This window comes from Coturnix japonica, chromosome 3, assembly GCF_001577835.2.
Source record: "Coturnix japonica isolate 7356 chromosome 3, Coturnix japonica 2.1, whole genome shotgun sequence".
NCBI classification, from domain to species: domain Eukaryota; kingdom Metazoa; phylum Chordata; class Aves; order Galliformes; family Phasianidae; genus Coturnix; species Coturnix japonica.
The window spans coordinates 25612655-25630802 of NC_029518.1; the positions used below are offsets into that span (position 1 = coordinate 25612655).

General features: G+C 35.6%; 1 long non-coding RNA gene across 1 annotated transcript in view; it reads right to left on the reverse strand.

Moving 5' to 3' along the window:
* Nucleotides 1-18148, reverse strand: part of LOC107311126 — a 102933-nt gene that overhangs the window by 30988 nt on the left and 53797 nt on the right. The window lies entirely within an intron of this gene.

Genomic DNA, 18148 nt, shown 5'->3' on the forward strand with positions numbered 1-18148 from the left:
AGTCAATGAAAATAAATAGAGGAAACCTAAGCCTTTTACTCACTTTACTCAAGCAAGCCTTTTTTTCAGAGAAGATTTTTCTGGCAAAAACTGAGGTACACAAACATTTTAAAAGGTAACAGAGCAGATCTTTGAAGAATCCTAATTTTCAGTGTAGTGCCTATCTATGTGTATTGATGTACTTCACTCGTCTGTAATCATTTCCCATAAGCACTTCCATGATTGTGCTTCTCTGAAATTAATATTTGAAGCAAAATGTATTTATTAGCTTGCAAATGTAAAAGCTTGCAACAATTTTAAAATGTACTTTCTGCAATCATTTACATCTGAAATGAGTTACAGTCAGCCAAACATAAAGTGAAAACTCCATACTATAACTCATTTGATCAATGGCATAGTTCATAGTGTGAATTTGTGTTTCGCAAGCCAATATTAGTCAAATTGTTGAACTGCTGAAAAACAGTACATTTAAAAATGACATCTTAATATATGTGCTCATTTCCTACATGTTACGATGTTCAGTCTTTCAACGGGAATTTTTAAACAGTGAAATTATCCTTGTCATTTAATGAATTGGGCCTCGACAGGAACCTTGCCCCAGCTGTACATGTGTTCCTCCTGGGCAAAACTGCCAAAAATGAAAATGTTATAGGGCTCATACAACATGGTGACAAGGACTTTGATTGAACTAAATATTTCATGAAATGGGATACTTTCTTCTCTGTCTAGGAGCATTGCCATGAAGAGCTGATAGCATGAGTCTGTACTTTTCTAAGATGCATGCTGTTCAAGTAAAAGGACTCAGGATAATGGATGTATCAGTCTGAAGAAGGTAGACCTCAGAAAACAAAATTTGCCACTCCAACTTTTGTTTGTTTTTCTATCTTCTGACCTCAGCATTGGAGCTTGAAGCTGAAGTGAACAAACTTCCGTACAGCTTTTCCCATACTTTACTGTTAACTATCAGATGTTCAGCATCAGGAACAATAATCCAAGATAATTACACAAAAAAATGTTGTAAATATCAGAAAATAGAGTAACAATAGGATCTCAAAGAAGATACTGGTTTGCCAGTTTGTTTTACCTTACGTGCTTCTCGAAGCGAACAGAATTCTTAAGAAGAAAAGCTAAATATTGCTGAACCCAGAGCTGGCATTATGCAGGTCATATAAAGCAGGAATAAGGACAGAAGGTATGAATGCTACTGAAACTTGATAATAAGGGGGACTAGTCTACCTTTTTGCAATAAAGAAACTACAGGGGTCATAAATATTGGCCACAGGAATGCTTGAATCTGATTGCCTGTAAACTTATCTTTGAAAATAGGAAAACATTTTTGATCTGGGTGGACAACAGCTTCTTTGCATTAAACTGGCCTACCAACAGCATAGATGGCAACTCTGGAAGTAAATGGCGATGCAAAGTAGAGAAAGACAATAAAAACATTTCTCGGCACCAGAATAATTAGTGTAATTCTGTTAATGTATTTTCTAGAGATACTTGAAACTAGATTTGATAAACATGAACGTGTTTAGTATAGTGTGATTACTGCACTGGAGTGGAATATACAAACAGGCAGTAATGCACTTGTAGCTCAGTCCTGTTGATATCAAACTTTGAATGCGCTATTGACTGTAGAGGGACTTGAAGATGGTCTTCTGAGGGTTACTAACCTTCTTCTGTATGTTGTATTGAACCACACAGAATGCTTCTGTGTGACCCTTTAGAGAAAAAATGGCAGTCCTTCAGACAAAGCTTATATCTTTTCTTTAAAAACTTATAGGTTATTTCTGAAGTAACAAGAAGAAGAAAGCTTTAATGACTCAAAAAGCTGTGCACCGAAAGAACTTGGGAAAAAACTATGGCAGACCAAAACCACCTTATGGAAAAGTTCTTTGAGAAGTCAAATATTTCTTTGTACCTGAAATTCTTTGGTCTTTAATGAAGAGGATATATATACTGAAAGCACAGGGAGAAGCTGTAAGATTCAAAAAGAACAATAGCAGATGATCTGAATATATTTGAAGTTTTTCTTAAAAGGTGACCTGGAATATGACATAGCATCTCCGTTATACAACAATGAAAACTGTTTTTCAAAGTTCTTCTTTTTTTTCTCTTGAATGGTGTCCCCAATGCTTTAAGTCAGTTACTGTTGTCTTTCTAGGAAACTTTAGTTTTGTATATAGCTAAAGTGCAACACAGGCCTGGATTTTTACAAGCTGTGAATGCTCTGCATTCTTAACCTGTTACTTCTGTAAGTTGGAAATGCTCAGAACACTGACAGGCAGAAGCTGGTAGGAGGACAGAGTGGCCTATGAGTATTTTTTATCTATTGCCTACAGACATTGCAGAGTCTAAAACAATAAAAGGTATGGTAATCTGTATTAAAAAAAAAAATAGCAGATCTTGTAAAAATTCACTTCTGATTGTATGTTCAAGTGAGTGATGAGTCTACTGCAAATTTTTTCTTGCTTTGTTTGCTCAGCACTTTCTTTCAGAAACCTCTCTACCTTTTTGCGCTCAAACATCTGTACTATTGCCAATAAGAGAAGAGGGCTGCAGGAAAGAAAGAGAGCAAGATGTAGCCTATATTCATTTTTATCACACCTATGTAGCCTTTCAAAACAGGAGCTCAAGCAGAGACTGAAATGGTGAACAGAAACTGGATTAACTGAGCCCTACATAAAGAAAAAAGAAGTGGAAAATGACAAGGAAACAAAACAAAGTAGAGAGAACATGTACAGATACATTGGGAAAAAAGCAACAAGTTAAAGCAGAGAACATTTAAACAAAGTAGTGCTAAAGTGGAAGAAAAAATGAGACAAACAATTATAAAATGAAACAGTGTGTATAAAATATCTCATTAAAATCTTATAAACCTTAATGAGAAAATCTTCTTTAATTGTGAAGTTCAACACTGTTGCATTCTCAGAATGCAGCTACCCTGTCCAAGTATTCTTTATAGGATAACACTTTGCATTCATATATACATATATAAAATCGCTGTTACACAACACTAGCGATCACAGCAGAACAGCTATAGGTAGAGGTAGAAATAGATCCAAAGGGTCCACTCAAAATACAGGCTATTTCAATACCCAGTAAAAGTGAAATTATCTTGTTCATAGCAAGCAATAAAAGGATTTTAATAGATTTGAAAATGAATAAGGATAGCGTGTGGGCTTGTGATGCCTTAAGTGGACCATCTTCTATGTTTACTGAGGTTAGACAAACATAAGAAGAAACTTTCTTATAAAAGGCAATTCATGTTTGTTCAGTGCTTCAGTTGAAAAATACCAGGAAGGAAGTTTTCTGGCTGAAAAATAAATAATTATTTTCAAAGTAGAAAGCACAATCAATATCAGACAGACTCTCTTCTAACATTTAAGAACATCTAGTATTTACAATTAGATGCTCACTAAGTCAGAGGCTGTCTCTAATTGTCTGTGTTACGCTTACCCTGCTCTTTCCACAGCTGAAGGCTTGAGTACAACTATGCTTGAAGTATCTGAAATAGTCTGCCTTATTATTCTAGGTTTCATCTTCCTAAAGTGAAAAGGTTTGTGAAGATTTCAGTGTTTCCATGTATGATCCCATGCCATTTGGACTACTACCACTCAATCTGAATCTGTTATCTTAGATCCTTGGCAAATTCTGAATGACATTTCACATTTTGTCTCTTGGGTCATGAGCAGAAATAGTAGCAGGGAAGATTCCAGTCCGAACATTAAGAGTTCATCTGATCAAGAGTTTGTCTAATTCTAATTTGGACACACTACATTTAACTTCTTTGTAAAGAAAAAAGATATCAAATTGATATAATTACTTTTTTACAGGCGTGATATGATATTCTCGATTTTGCCATTATTTTCCATTTTTTTGAAAGCATGAAAGAAAAAAAGGCAAAAAAAAAAAATCACATTCAAATTGGACAAGTTATTACAGAACATGAAATATTCTGCAAAAACTTTTTACAAGTTTGTATATGGGCTTCAGAAAAAAACTCAGAGCATTATGGACCCCTGGAAATAAAGGAATTTTTTACAATTATTCCAGTACTTGTCTACTGAATAACCCATTTTCTGAATACAATAAAGCAACCATTTTAGAGAAGATCCTTCTCATATCAGGCTAATGACATTGTTCCTCGTGTTTTTTGATCATTGGACTCACCTGTCTATAGATGAACTTCATGGAGCTGAGACTAAGATGTTATAAGAAGTTACTTACATGGAGCTACTTTGGGTCACACATTTTAAGATTTGTTTTCATTTTTCTTTATACTACATTTCTGAAGAGTCAGATTGGTTAAAAGAAAGTAGACATTAGCATTCATCCATTTAATCTCAGGTTATGTTTATTTGGAAGGTCGATTCATTACTAGTTGAAACACTAATATATAAATATTCAGCAAGATGCTGCAAGGGTGATATTATCATTTCTGATTAATAAAAGTCCTACTAATGTGCCTTAATTAACTACAGTATGTGATTTCTACAGCTCAAAGGTCTGACTCTTTTAAGCAATTAATTTACTGCCAGTAAGGTCCAAGTCAATGCCCCTTATAAATCTAATTCATTAAAACAGTACATTTAATGAGAAAAATATTATTCTACAGAATTCAGTCTGGCTGCACATATTAGATTTAGAGACCGATAGACCTTTTCTAATCTTGCAATAATTTTTCAGAGTTAAATTCTCCGCAACATATTCTCCATATTCATGGCAGTTTCAGTGAAATAGAAACACAAGTACAGGGAAATCAGAAATAAAACATACACAGTTCCTCTGCTAAAGGGACTACCTTACCATTGTTTATTTCAGCATATACATTACAAGATATTTATCTATTTTAAATGACCAATTAGTACTATAGTGTACAAGGTAGTATTATGAAATGTAAAAGTATGCAAGATTGAAACCCAAAAACTAAGAATTGCACATTCTGTCCAGAAAAGACAATAATTATTATAGACCAAATTCCCTGCAATAATATATGTCATAGAATTTGACCCAGTAATTCCCATTTAAAATATAAGTACAGATTTGAAAGTTGGTCTTCTATGTAGTTTCATTACCATGCCAAGATGAGGATCCATTACATAACTTGCATGTAGAGCCAATGTGATACACAAAGTGCTCAGCAAATATAATTACATTGAGTGATAAAGTTCCAGGAAAGGCCTAGTTTATTCTGGACAAGTTGGAATATTCTGATTTGTATGCTTTCCAATAAATAATTAGTTAATGGTAAGCAAAATGGCCAGAGAGTGATTTATTGAGTCCCTTTCCCCGTCATGGAGGGAAAAATATCTTTCTGGCTTTGAAATTTATATCAAGAATGAAGGCGCTCTCAGGCTGTAATCAAGTTTGACTTGTGGGAACGGAGACTGTTGGTGCATACAAATGTGGCAACGCCACCAAAATACTGCCTTCCTTCCTGTCTCTAGCAGCCCTTTGGATGGATTTAGGTTTAGCCAGCTGCTTCAAAGCCACTTGCTGATTTTATCCAGTCAGTAAGACACGCTTGGATGACAGTGATCTGGACTCTGCCATAATGGAATTTCACACAGATCGTCAATAGATCCAGGTGTTCATACCTTGAACTGGGCAGCAGAAAATTGTCTCTGGTCCACCAAACTTGCTGTATTCTAACCACAGCCACAGAAGACCTAGATTGCTACCAAAATGTTTTCATATTGGTAGTATTATATACACATTCAGAAAAAGACAAGGCAAAGCTGAAATCCTATGAATATATGTAACTTGGTAACATATGACATCTGCTGAGACTCAGACCTGCTACCTATGAGAGAAACTTTCAAACCATAGGAAACGCAGTAGTAGCAGAAGACAAAGTAATTCTCTGACCTGTTTCACTGCTCAAACATCAGCAAAATCTACTTTACTCTTGTGATGAACCACAACTTAGTCAGTGTCATTGTATTTTTCAGATATCCTTGTCTGAGTCTGTCATGGGAAGTAGACTTTAAGATAATCAAATTCCTTTACATAAGATATTGATTCAAAGAGTATTGTGTTTTACACTGGAAGACAGTTTCTTGATACTTCTACAGAGCAACAGTCATATTTCAAAACAATATTTTGGTGACCACAGTTGCAGTATTTGTAAAAGCAATGCCATGCATCACTTCTAGCTTCAGTGGAAAATAAAGATCTACTTCTAAAAATCCTAATGACACTGAAGTACCTTGAGAAGCGTGACTTATCTGTGGTAACAAACATTGCTCCTGTTTTCTTCATTATATGATTAACAGCCTGCAATGCCAGGAGCTGACAAACAAAACGATCTCTAAAACAGATGTCCTGTTTATCGTGCTGCTGCTTTCTTCCTAGTCAGAATAATTTGGGACAGCTGTCTTATTAAGAGTTCTTAAGAGAGGTGTTTGTTTTTTGTTCAAGTTCCAGAACTTTTCTAACAAACTCTAAATGATGCGATAACATGTAAGTCATATTTTTCATGTGTACAAGTAGAAAGTAGTAAACCGTTGCTTTGAATTAGGTTACAGCTGACAGAACAACTTCCTAACTTTCATCAGCTCACTTGATGTTATGTTCCACTGTCCCTCTTTAATTCTTCTTATCTTTTCAGCAAGTACTGTAAAGGCTGTGTATATTATACCAAAGTATCTAATAACCATAAACCAATCTTGCCACTTGACATGTTAAACAATTCAATAATATGAAGAAAGATGATGAGCATTATGGTTATTGTGAGTAGCAACTGTGGGGAGAGAGAGATTTGAGAGGAGATGTTTGAAAAAGTATGGTGAAGTTCCTACATTTTCCTTAGCACCAGGACTAATAGGAGGGCTATAACTGGTTGATGTTCGCCCAGTCATGTCCTGTTTCCTGTGGCCACATCTCCTTCCTTCCTCAGAGTTCTGTAAAGATATTGTACTCACATGTGGTAGAGAGCTGGGTTGCAACTAATCACTTCTTGAAGGTATACATTTATAAGAGAGGAACATAAAGACAGGTAGTGATGTAGCATGCATGCAAGAAATAATGTTTATGCAGGCAGTTTGTTCAGATTATTTAACCTTGTAAGGTGGAATTCAGATGGGAAAAAAAAATGATGAGAGAAAATGTGTCCATGTATTACAGCATTCTCCTGAATCAAACTGTGAACTACAATAAATTAAAAGAAAATTTTCCAAAGACCTTCATCAGACACTGTGCAGCATTTTTTAAATGATTGATAAAAAATTATAAATCTGCTGTCACACCTCTAGCATCATAATTCAAGTTTCATGCCTAGAGTACTGTTTAAATCACTGGTTCATGTCAGGAAAAAATAAATAAGTCTTGATTCTTATTTAGCACTGAGTTTTCCTCCACATTTCTAAAGTGTTATTCTTCACCTAAAGGAAATGGCTGATATAGCTCTTCACCCTTTTTGGGTAATCGCTGGGCACACTCTCTGGATGGGCTACTTAACTGTTTTTCACAGGTGCTGAGTACCCCATGGAAAGACTAACCAATGCAGGGGATTTAGAACTAGTCTCATGATGAAAACATTGCCAGCTTCTTCAAGGGAAGTATACCGAGAAACATGGCATTTGGGGACTAATATTTATGCTCAACAACAGCTGGCAAATTGCTCTCATCTGATTTGGCTGGCTGCTTTGCCTTGGAAATCAATAGCAGATTGGAGATACTACATAAAAAATGTCATTTGAATGTGGGTGGTGTTATGTTAGCCAAGTTGCAGCCCAGATATTACATGTTTGCAATACATGCATAACTTCTACAACAGCTGAATGAAGTATATTCAGCCAGCCAGCTGTGTAGCTACTGTTGTAGTCCTGAAAACAATTGAAGAGTTCATTTTACTAATTTCAGTTACAAATAGGTATCTGGAAGAGCACCACTAAAAAGACCAGATAAAGAACATGCTGTTACTGAACTGTTACATGTTCAAGAGAAATGTATTATGGAGAAGAGATGTGATCCAAAGCTTTTCAAACAAGTTATCCCAGAGTTAAGAAAAGTTGGTATTTGGGTTTAGTAATAAAGGAGAGGGTTTGAGGTTGAGTGATGGGGCTCTTCTTTCTAGTTCAGGAAAACATCTGATAGAGCTGCCTGATATGGGAAATACTCAACAAACCAAGAGTCTAGCTTTCCAAAGTTCATCAAACCACTACTTTGATGATTTCTACATACATGATACTCCAGAAAGTGGTGTTGCATAACCAATATCTGTTGAAATAGCCAGAAGTTCTTTCTGGAAATGTAATCAAAGTTTCACATGAAACACCGTCCTAGTGAAAGTGAAGGACTAGAACAGCACAGATTTTTGTGCCTGGATCTATAGAACCAGTGTCTAGGTTCTATAGAGTCAGGCTGAATATGGTGATTCTCAAGAGGCTGTACTTGTAGCTCTGTTACATAGACAGAAAGGATTGAAGCACCAAAGGACAGTCTCTGTGTGAGTCCCAGACCACACTGAATAGAGAACCTATCTGAAACAAATGTATTCTCAGTTTCATCGGATGTTTCTGTATGAGCTTCAGTCCTGTGGTGTGTTGTGCATTTTCCAGTGAGTTCACAAGGTAAGGGATTATTACAGAAAACTGCTAAAAATCATGCTAATTTTTTATGATTCTAAAAGGAGTAGAAATAGAAATCATTCACAGCACAAATATAATTCTTCATAGCTACTACTTAATCCTGCAGTTCATTTCAATTTCTTCGACTTATCCTAAAAATAAATGGTGGATTTTTTTCTCAAAATATTATTCTTGGCATTGCTTATTCGATCTCCATTCTCCTTTAAACTCAGCTCTAACTTTGACTCAGGCTTCATAAATATAATACTTAGCACTTAAAATTTGATTTTTGCATGATGGCTCAATTTACTTTGCAAACATTAACAAATTCAACCCAAGGAGTTAAAGAAGTTAGAGACAGAACCTGAAAGAAAAAAACTGCTCTCTTCATTTCCAGAACCCATACCTTAAAGAATAAACTACTGCATGTATATTTATATATACACATATATTGTGCTATACAATTGTACTAAATCACATTTCATGCTCTTCTTGTAACTGAAGGAAAACATGTAGCATTGCTAATCAGAAACAGTTCAACAGTAATTCACAACTAAAATGCTATCTTGCCTGTACTCAAATATATTGATTTTGATTGAATTATTTCTGTAGAAAGCACTTCGAAGTAATTTTATACCAAAATATAATGCTTTATTTTGACATTCTAATTTGGTTCCCTTCTGACTTTTCTGGACAGAAATAATTGTTTTAAATAGATGTTTTATGAGAAATAAGAAATGTTGTAATTTGGTAGTGAACCTACTTTGATACAGACCTTTTGAAGGTTCATGATTTTTTTTTCTATACTGTAACATAAAAACTCATAGTTTAAACAAATTGAGGAAATATCATTGTATCATTGCAGAAAAGGAATTTCCTTCAAAATACAGTTTATATTTTTGTGAAAACTGTGTGCTCGTTTAATTTTAGGAGTCCCAAATAGTTAGATTCAAATAATCTATTGTCACAATATTGCCTATTATGATTCTAAGCCTGTTGTTTACATTCATACAACCAGTATCTCCATTCCACACAGAGTCTCTGCTCCGCAGTCTAAACAACCTTTATGACATCTTCGGTGTAAGAGGAATTGAGGTAGAACAAAAATTGTAGAAAAACAAATGGAAAATGTAGAGTTTTTGCCGTCTGAATTAATGCACCACTGACTTGTCTTCTATACAGCTAGCATTTATTTCCCAGTTGTATGTACTGGATGATATATAATCCTTTAAGGAAAACTCCTATAGAATGCAAAGTGTATATAAGTATTGTATTTCCATAGTATGCCAAAACTCTGTAGGCTACCATCAAGAATAAATCTGTCTCTGTATTTTTGAAATATTCAGTAGAGTTACTTTCCAAACAGTAATATAAACTTCAAATTCTATTTAGATTACTTAACAAGCATTCACTCAACCTTTACCTGACAGTGTTTGGTCCTGTAAAATTTTTACAGAACTTTCAAATGCACATGACTTTAATGATATGCAATAAACTGAACTAACAAGATCTAACCCTAGTTTATAGCTACTAAAACTTTTGAAATCTTGTTCAGTCTGGAAAAGTCAGTGTTCATTACTACTTCTACTTAAAGTGTGATATATGTTGTTAAATCCTGTTAAATTTCCTACAAATTCCTACAAATACAAAAAAAAAATCATGACATATTAATTTATAATGTGGCAAAATAACTGTTATTGAAAATGGGAGATGTGATCACTGTTTTCATATTGGATTGTGATGGTACAAAAAGGAAAATAACACATCTATTCAAAAATCAGTAAAAATAAACACCAGAGCACACTGGCTTAAAAAGGAAAATGACTTAAGAGTGTTGCTAGTAAATATGGAAGTGCTGTCAGCCAGTTGAGATGATTCTGGGAGCAAGTGGGTCAGGCAGCATCAAAACATATGGAATCAGTCTTAAGCACAAGATATTTATATTCAAGTAAGACATGAGCTTCACAGTACCTCCCATGTTCACTAGGGACCATAGTGTAACTGGATCTGACGCACTGATCCTTAACAGTCGGATAGTACACAGTACTTCAAAATACAGCAGGTACAGATTTGTGTGGGGAGAACGAATGCAAACTTAAATGGTGTGATAATTTTTCTGAAGTGCTGAATACTCACAGATGTCCTGAGAGTCAATGATGTTGAAAAACTTGGATGAGGTAATGAAGGCACCTGGCTTTAAAAGGTGGTGTAGTGGTTGGCAGTTCTCTAAACATTTTTCTGTTTTCAGTTGACAAATTTGGAATAGAAAAAATGCACAGGACATGGTCCTCCGCAGCTACCCAAATACATTTCCACATGTGAGTATGCCCAAGTCCATGCTTTCTACAGTCCTCCTTCCTATGGTTTATTTTCTTTTATACTGACAGCTTTAATTTCAGAGCAGCCTTTTCTCATATTAATTATTATGCAGAGTAGAATTATTACAATGAGCACTTTTAACGGTCATAATTTATCAGATTAGCATCATGTGGACACGATCACACATGAGGTATTCTAGAGAAGGAATCTCCCAGGAGATGAGAGGGTTTCCTTTTTAATCCCAACATTATGTATTAATCCCACATTCATATAGGTACTTGTGGAACTTAGCAAAATGTACAGACAGCAGAACCTCTGGCTAGGATCCAAGGCTCATTTTAGAGCTGAAATGTGGCTTTTGCTAGATAAAGACTGAGAATGTGAGATGAGGATACACGGGAGGGGAACAAACAATGTTTGCTTCCAGCTAAGAAAAGAAGACCTGTAATCAAATACTAAGAAGTAACAGAGGGAATTGAAAGAATAAATTCCAAGCAATAAGTAAGAAATCAAATGTGACTAGCTTCTTTCTGTGTTGCCTTGTGACATAGCAATATGTATATCCACTGAATCCATCACCGTAAAGGATGACTGGTAGCTTGTAGGCCAGTTTGAAATAACAGGGCTTACACTGTCAGTACAAATCCCTGTGCAAATAATCAACAGTTCTCATAATGCCTTTTAATATCTGTCAGTTTTAGTTCACATGCTGAAGTACTGATATAAATAGCTAAGAGTCTCTTTCATGTAACCTCATTTTGAGAGCAATAAAGTATGGAACGATAGCACATATTACCCGAAGGTCACTGTGAGCAGACTGACAACACAGTCTGGCAAGAACAGTGCTTCCCTTTGCAGAACACAGTATTGATAAACTTCTGGTTTGCTTTTGTCTCTGGGGCTATTTGCACTCACAAAACACTATTATTTTTTTTTCCAATGATACTGGCAGTAGTGTTCCCATATAATCAAATGTAAGATCATTTCATGTCGAAGAATATCAAGATAAATATTCTTGATTTTGTTTCTTCCTCTGGTAGGAATTTAGTATTGGCTTTCTCAGAGACTGAATGATATCCACATTATCATTAATCTGAATGATACTGTGAACATATTGAGAGATACCCATATAACTTCAGCCTCAGAGAAATTCTTTGCTATCAATTCAGCATGAGTAAAAAGACTAGGGAAGAGGGGAAGCCCCATTAGAAGAGTTTGATTTTAATAAGAAGATGATGAAGCTAATTAAAGCTCAGAGCCTGTAAGCAAAGTGAAGAAGAGACTACTTTGGGGTTTTTTCTTTTGCTTTGCTCCAGCTGTTCCTATCTCTAAGCCAAATACATGAGCCAAAATGATAAAAGCTGGCAGCATTTTACAAAAAGTGGTTAGGTTGGTTTAGTTTTTCCATAAAGTGATGGGGTATATAGTTCCAAAGTTTCACGCTAGGTCTCATCCCTGTAGATAATGACAACACAACACATGCCATTCCCTTCACACCATGTCAACTTTGCAAGTACAACATATCAAAAACACACTGATATATAGGCTTACACTGACTGGAAGTTTCAAATTTCCCTGTGTTTAAAACCAGTTTTGAGTATTTCTTGAAAAAGCCTGAATCTGCTGGAAAAAAAAAAAAAAAAGAAGGAAAAAAAAAAGAAAAAAAAAAAAGAAAAAAAAAAGAAAAAACGATAGACAAATACACAAACACTTAAAACAACATATATAAACAACTGAGAACTAACTCAAGAATACTAAACGAAAGATGTACAAAAGTCAAAATGTTAAAAGCAAGGGTATAAGTAAGCAGGATTGTTCACTGCATACTAACTTCACTCTATGATTTTAGATATGCTTCTTATTTACAACATTTTTTTTTATTATTCTATTTTTTTTTCCTGTCTCAGATGGATACAGAAGATACAAATAGAAACAGATCTACAAGACATGGATGCTGGAAGGTTTCATCTCTGAGTATTAATAGACAGAGTCAGAACTATAACACGTAGCATAATCAAAAGTGCAATATATCACAAAAAACAGCCAGTTCTGTATTTCACTTAATAAACTGAAAATAACAGAGTCTGAGTTAATTTATTCTCTTGACTGACATTGCTGAAGTCCATTCTGGAAAAGCAAAGAAGTGAGATTTATTATACCTTCCTGGTAGTTATAGAGTACGATAAGGACTCCCCTAAGCCTCCTCTTCTCCAAACTAAACAATCCCATTTTCCTCAGATGCTCCTCATAAGAATTGGGCTCCAGAACACTCACAAGCTTCACTACCTTTTTCTGAACACACTCCAGAGCCTCAATGTCTTTCTTACAGCGAGGGGCCCAAAACTGAGATGCAGCCCCACCACTGCTGAGTACAGAGGGACGATCACTTCCATCACACTGGCCTCAGCCTAGCAATTTGGCCTGTCCATATCCCCTCTGCAGGACCTTCCTACCCCCAGGCAGATTGACACTTCCTCCCACCTTGGTGTCATCTACAATCTTACTGAGGGTACACTCAATCCCCTTATCCAGGTCATCAATAAAGAAAGAACAGGACAGACCCCCAAACCAACCCCTGGAGAACACCACTCATGACCAGTGGCTAGCTGGATGTAATGTCATTCTCCACCACTCTCTGGGCCCAGCCATCTTTGTCTAGAGTAGCTGTCCCACACCTCTTGGGTCAAGCTTAACAGTTTCACTGAAAGCTGTGATGACTGACATGGCAAGTATTATCTTTAGTTTGTTTATCCAAAAGAATCTACTAAACTAACGACTTTGTAAGCTTCCTCAAGAGCTGTTCTATATTATTGTACAGGTCCATCTTTCATTCCTTCCTTTCTCTCTTCCATTCAGCTCTTCCCATACGGAAATTCTTTCTCTCTGGATTGTTTATACTTCAGGTTAAGGAGTCAGTCAGTGTTCAAGAGATCTTCCAACAAAGCAATGTGATAACCTCCAAGAATACAAATCCACTGGGCAGGCCCAACCTTTTCATTAGGCTCTACAAGCAGTTCTTGATCAGTCCTTGAAATTTGCTCTGTGGAAGATCTAGTGTAAGTGTGTTTACAGTGTAAGTGAATTTGCAGAGTCTGTGGATAAACAGACTTTCACTCAGTTTTAGGATAGTCTGGAGACCACAAGGGCATCATTATATAGCAACTGGGAGAGCAGAAACTGTAATTCCCCTCTTTTAATCTATATATAAGGCTTTAGTAAAAAAGTCCAAAATGACATAATAACCTCCAATCATTTGATGAGAAAATGCTGAGTATCTTTGGAATAGACAATTCAAGTTACTATTCCTTTTCATTTCATATACACAAATGTCCTAATAATTAGCCTAAATCTGTGAACACAGGGAACACAAATCTTCCTCTTAACCATCAAATTTCACTGTGATTTTATGTAGGATTTTTAATTGTCCTGAATCCCAACTCTTTAGTAAAATGAATATTATCATATAATGTTATATGTCCTGGAAGATTAGACAAGAAGATTGCACATTAAAAATTGTGAAGCATTCGGGCATCATAATAGGTGGAGCAGATGGAGACTAAAACATTTACAGTAAATTACTAAGTCCCCAACTGATTTTTCAGCAATATTTAACCTTTCAGTAGTAAATTAATCATTTACTTTACACTACTGTAAAGTACTTCTGGTAGTTATAAATATCTCCTTCCCCTGTACTCTAAGATTATACCATGTCATCATGACTTGTAGAGTGCCAGTGTCAGATTGGTCTGGTTGTCCTTGCCTCAAAAAACCTACAGAGTTATTTCCATGATGCAACAAATGACTGTATGATCTCTTCTATCTGCTAGTCAAGGAGAACAGGTTACAGAAAAATGAGATGATAATCTAAATAACTAGTGAATAACTGGTGGATTGTTTCCTCTAATTTTTTTCTGTCATAATTAATAGTAATTCCATTATCTAAACATTACGACAGAGGAGATAGCTTTATTCTTTATCAGTCTAATATGCTATGTAGGTAATAATATTTTTTTGAGAACTGGTAATCCAAAATCACAGAGATAGCACCTTATACCCTAGCTTACCATTCAATACTAATGGTTCTTATTTTGACAGCTGTATTAGAGGAGAAATTACAAGTCTTCTTTTCCCCATACCCAGAGCTTTTGATAATTTCCAGTCATTGTTCCAAATGTCAAATGGTACTGCAATCCAACAACTAATATTCACTTTTTCTTTTCTTTTCTTTTTCTTTTCCTTTTTTTTTTTTTTTTTTTTTTTTTTTTTGCATTTTCCCATAGCCTGTAATGCGTGATAGCTTCAAATTACTTGAAAGAAAGGAAAATAGTTTTATTGCTGCAGAGGACTTCTCAGACTTCTAGCCATGCATTCTCCAAATAGTTGGATGTTTGTTTAAGAAAATAAAATCTCAAAAGCATCTGTCAGGATACAGGTTGTCAACTGAGTGGCTATCAAGCAAACAAAGGAAGATCAACATTGCAATTAACAAGTTATATTTATACAGGTTGTCAGTATTCTGAGCACAGCAAATGAGAAAATAGGCACAGATCTTTTTGTTCCATGGATTTCTTCCCTAGATGCAGCTGAATAGCTAATAACAGACACTGCATACTGATAGTATTATCAGCATTTTCAAAGGTCTTCAAGTAAATGGTACTCAAAGGTAATAAAAGAGGTGAGTAGTCCATGTGATGAGAGAGCAGTGCTATCAGCCTTAGCATTCAGTGTTCCAGAACTGGAGTACCCTGCATCATGTAGTTAAAACACTGGCCTAGGAAACAGAATAGAGCAGGATACAGAGCACAGTGTGTGGATATAGAGTAAGATATTGGTTATTCTGTGACCTTATATTTCACACACTTTAGCTGCTGTTATCTCCCTCAGACATTGTCCTTCCCTATCTGTGTTCTTCTTTCACATGTTCTTTCAATGCCAATATACTAAAGTAAGCCCAAAGACTTCGTATCCAAATCAGAAATGCTTCAGTGAAATGCATAAAGATATCTGCTATGAAATTGCTCACTCTGTACATTTCTTGGAGAAAGTAATAAAGACATCAGCTAAGTATCCTTTATTAATGCCAAATTCCCTTGCACTAAGTTCATAACTTAGAGCATATTTTTTCAAGACATTGTGAGTAACTTCATGAAAATTTTAGATATAAATGAAAGACTAGGAATTATTTTTATCCCCTGAAAGTGTAATAATCACCTCTTTCAAAACTAAAGGAAAATAACTGACTGTTTAGAAAAGTATAATTGATTTACATACTGAAAGATACAGTAAAGATTTCTACAGCAATGAAAGAAAGTAGAGCCTAAGAAAATAACATGAGAACAGCAAAAGAAATACAAGGTCAGAACATTATGCAAATTACTCTGGTAAGACTTGTGACTCAACCCATAAACTTAAAGGGTGTTTTGCACCAATTATTTTGATTTTACACTTCTTTTGAAATGAAATAACTCAGAACAGATAAAAGTGTAAACTTCAACTACTGCTGGCCACTGAAACATTTAATCAATGTGTTACTAACCTTTCAATCCCTATCTGACCTCTGTTTGGCTTTTCACAGTAAAATCAATGAAACGCTTTCAACCATCAATATTGACTCTCCTTCTAGAGTAAAATATTTGGAGATACACTTAGGGCCGGAATTTTACTTTCTAAATTATGGTTTCTTCTTTAAAGACTAGAAGTTTTTAAGTTTGTACTGGAGGACACAGTAAAAGACAGGACAAAACTATTTAACAGAAAGCTTTGGCTGGGTCCTGGGTTGCCTATGAATGCTGTACCATGGTCTCACCTGCTAGCAATATTATTAAATCCATCAGAATATTTGGAGCTACATAAGACTTGCCTCTGCCTTGCCATAAGTGAATAGCTTTTCTGGTTAATACCATGCAATGGAAGATAGATATTAATTCTCCTTAGCTCCCTGATTTAAGGAGATATTTTTAAAAAGTAATTTGACTAAATTTTTTGGATAGTTTGAGATCTGAATGATCTCAAACCCCAGGGATAAAAAGCTCCAGAGCGAGCAGTGGGGAATGCAGTGATTTAAGGCAATTTTCTTTCAGAACATTCAGAGAAATCAGATCACACTAGATAAATGAAAGAGAAAATAATAAGGACTGAAAGCTCTTTCTCATCTTCCTACCTCCATTCTCCTCAGAGTACTGACTGTCTTCATCCCTTACTAGTAACACATCTTGTACTTAAACTTTTACCAAACCTTTTCATTCTTTGGATGTATTGTGGCCCTGTCTGTGGTGGGGGGGTTGGACCTTCACGATCCTTGAGGTCCCTTCCAACCCAGCCTTTCTGTGATTTATTCTGTGATTATCCCCTTTCCAATTGTTATGACAACATGGAAACCCCAGAACGGATTTTCTGTTACACTACAATTTGCATTTCAGATCAAACTACTAGCAGATCTCCAGAGTTATTATAAAATGATTCATTTATTATTGAGTTCTTTATTGAGACATGTCTGAAATTGAATCTGTAGTGACTGAAAACTGTTACCTCTTTGAAAATCACAACGCCATTTGCCATGTCAAGGCAAACCCAAGAGACTCTTCAGAGAAAACTTAAATACAGGGCAGATTACATCATGAAATTCTATATACAGATTGTTCTCTGACCATGTAGACTAGGAGATTTGCTAGAGTGTTCTTGTAGTCTTCCTGCCCACACAGTCTATTTTCTTTTCCAAAGGATATGTGTGAAGAAGAGGCCCCTGAAGCCAAAAGCTGGGAAGTATTCCTGCATCCCACAGCTCAGATGTAAGCTGCCTAAGCCAGTTTGAAATGAAATAGCAGCCTCAGAAGTGAGTCACAAAATAGTTTTTGAACAGAACTCTGAACAACATTATATGGCAAGGAATAAGTAAGAAAGGTCATTGTTGCTCCTGCTCATCACGCTTTTATTAGAGTGTATACGATACCTATACAGGGACACAAAGGTTATCAATGCAATTCAAAATCTTTCATCAAAGACCTAAATCTTCACCAGCTGATGTAGAAAAGCAAATCCATTACATGAGATAATATCAGACTTTTATAATTCACTATTTCAGTCTTTGGAAGTAAACAAAATCACATGCACTGATTTAATTAAACAAACAAGCAAGCTCTACCAATGCATTTCATGCTAGAAGGTCTTGCTCTGAATATTCAGAAGTAACCATGCCCATTTTAAGAGGCAGCACTCCTCAGAGAGTGTCAACCTTCCTTAGAATGGTTCCATCAACT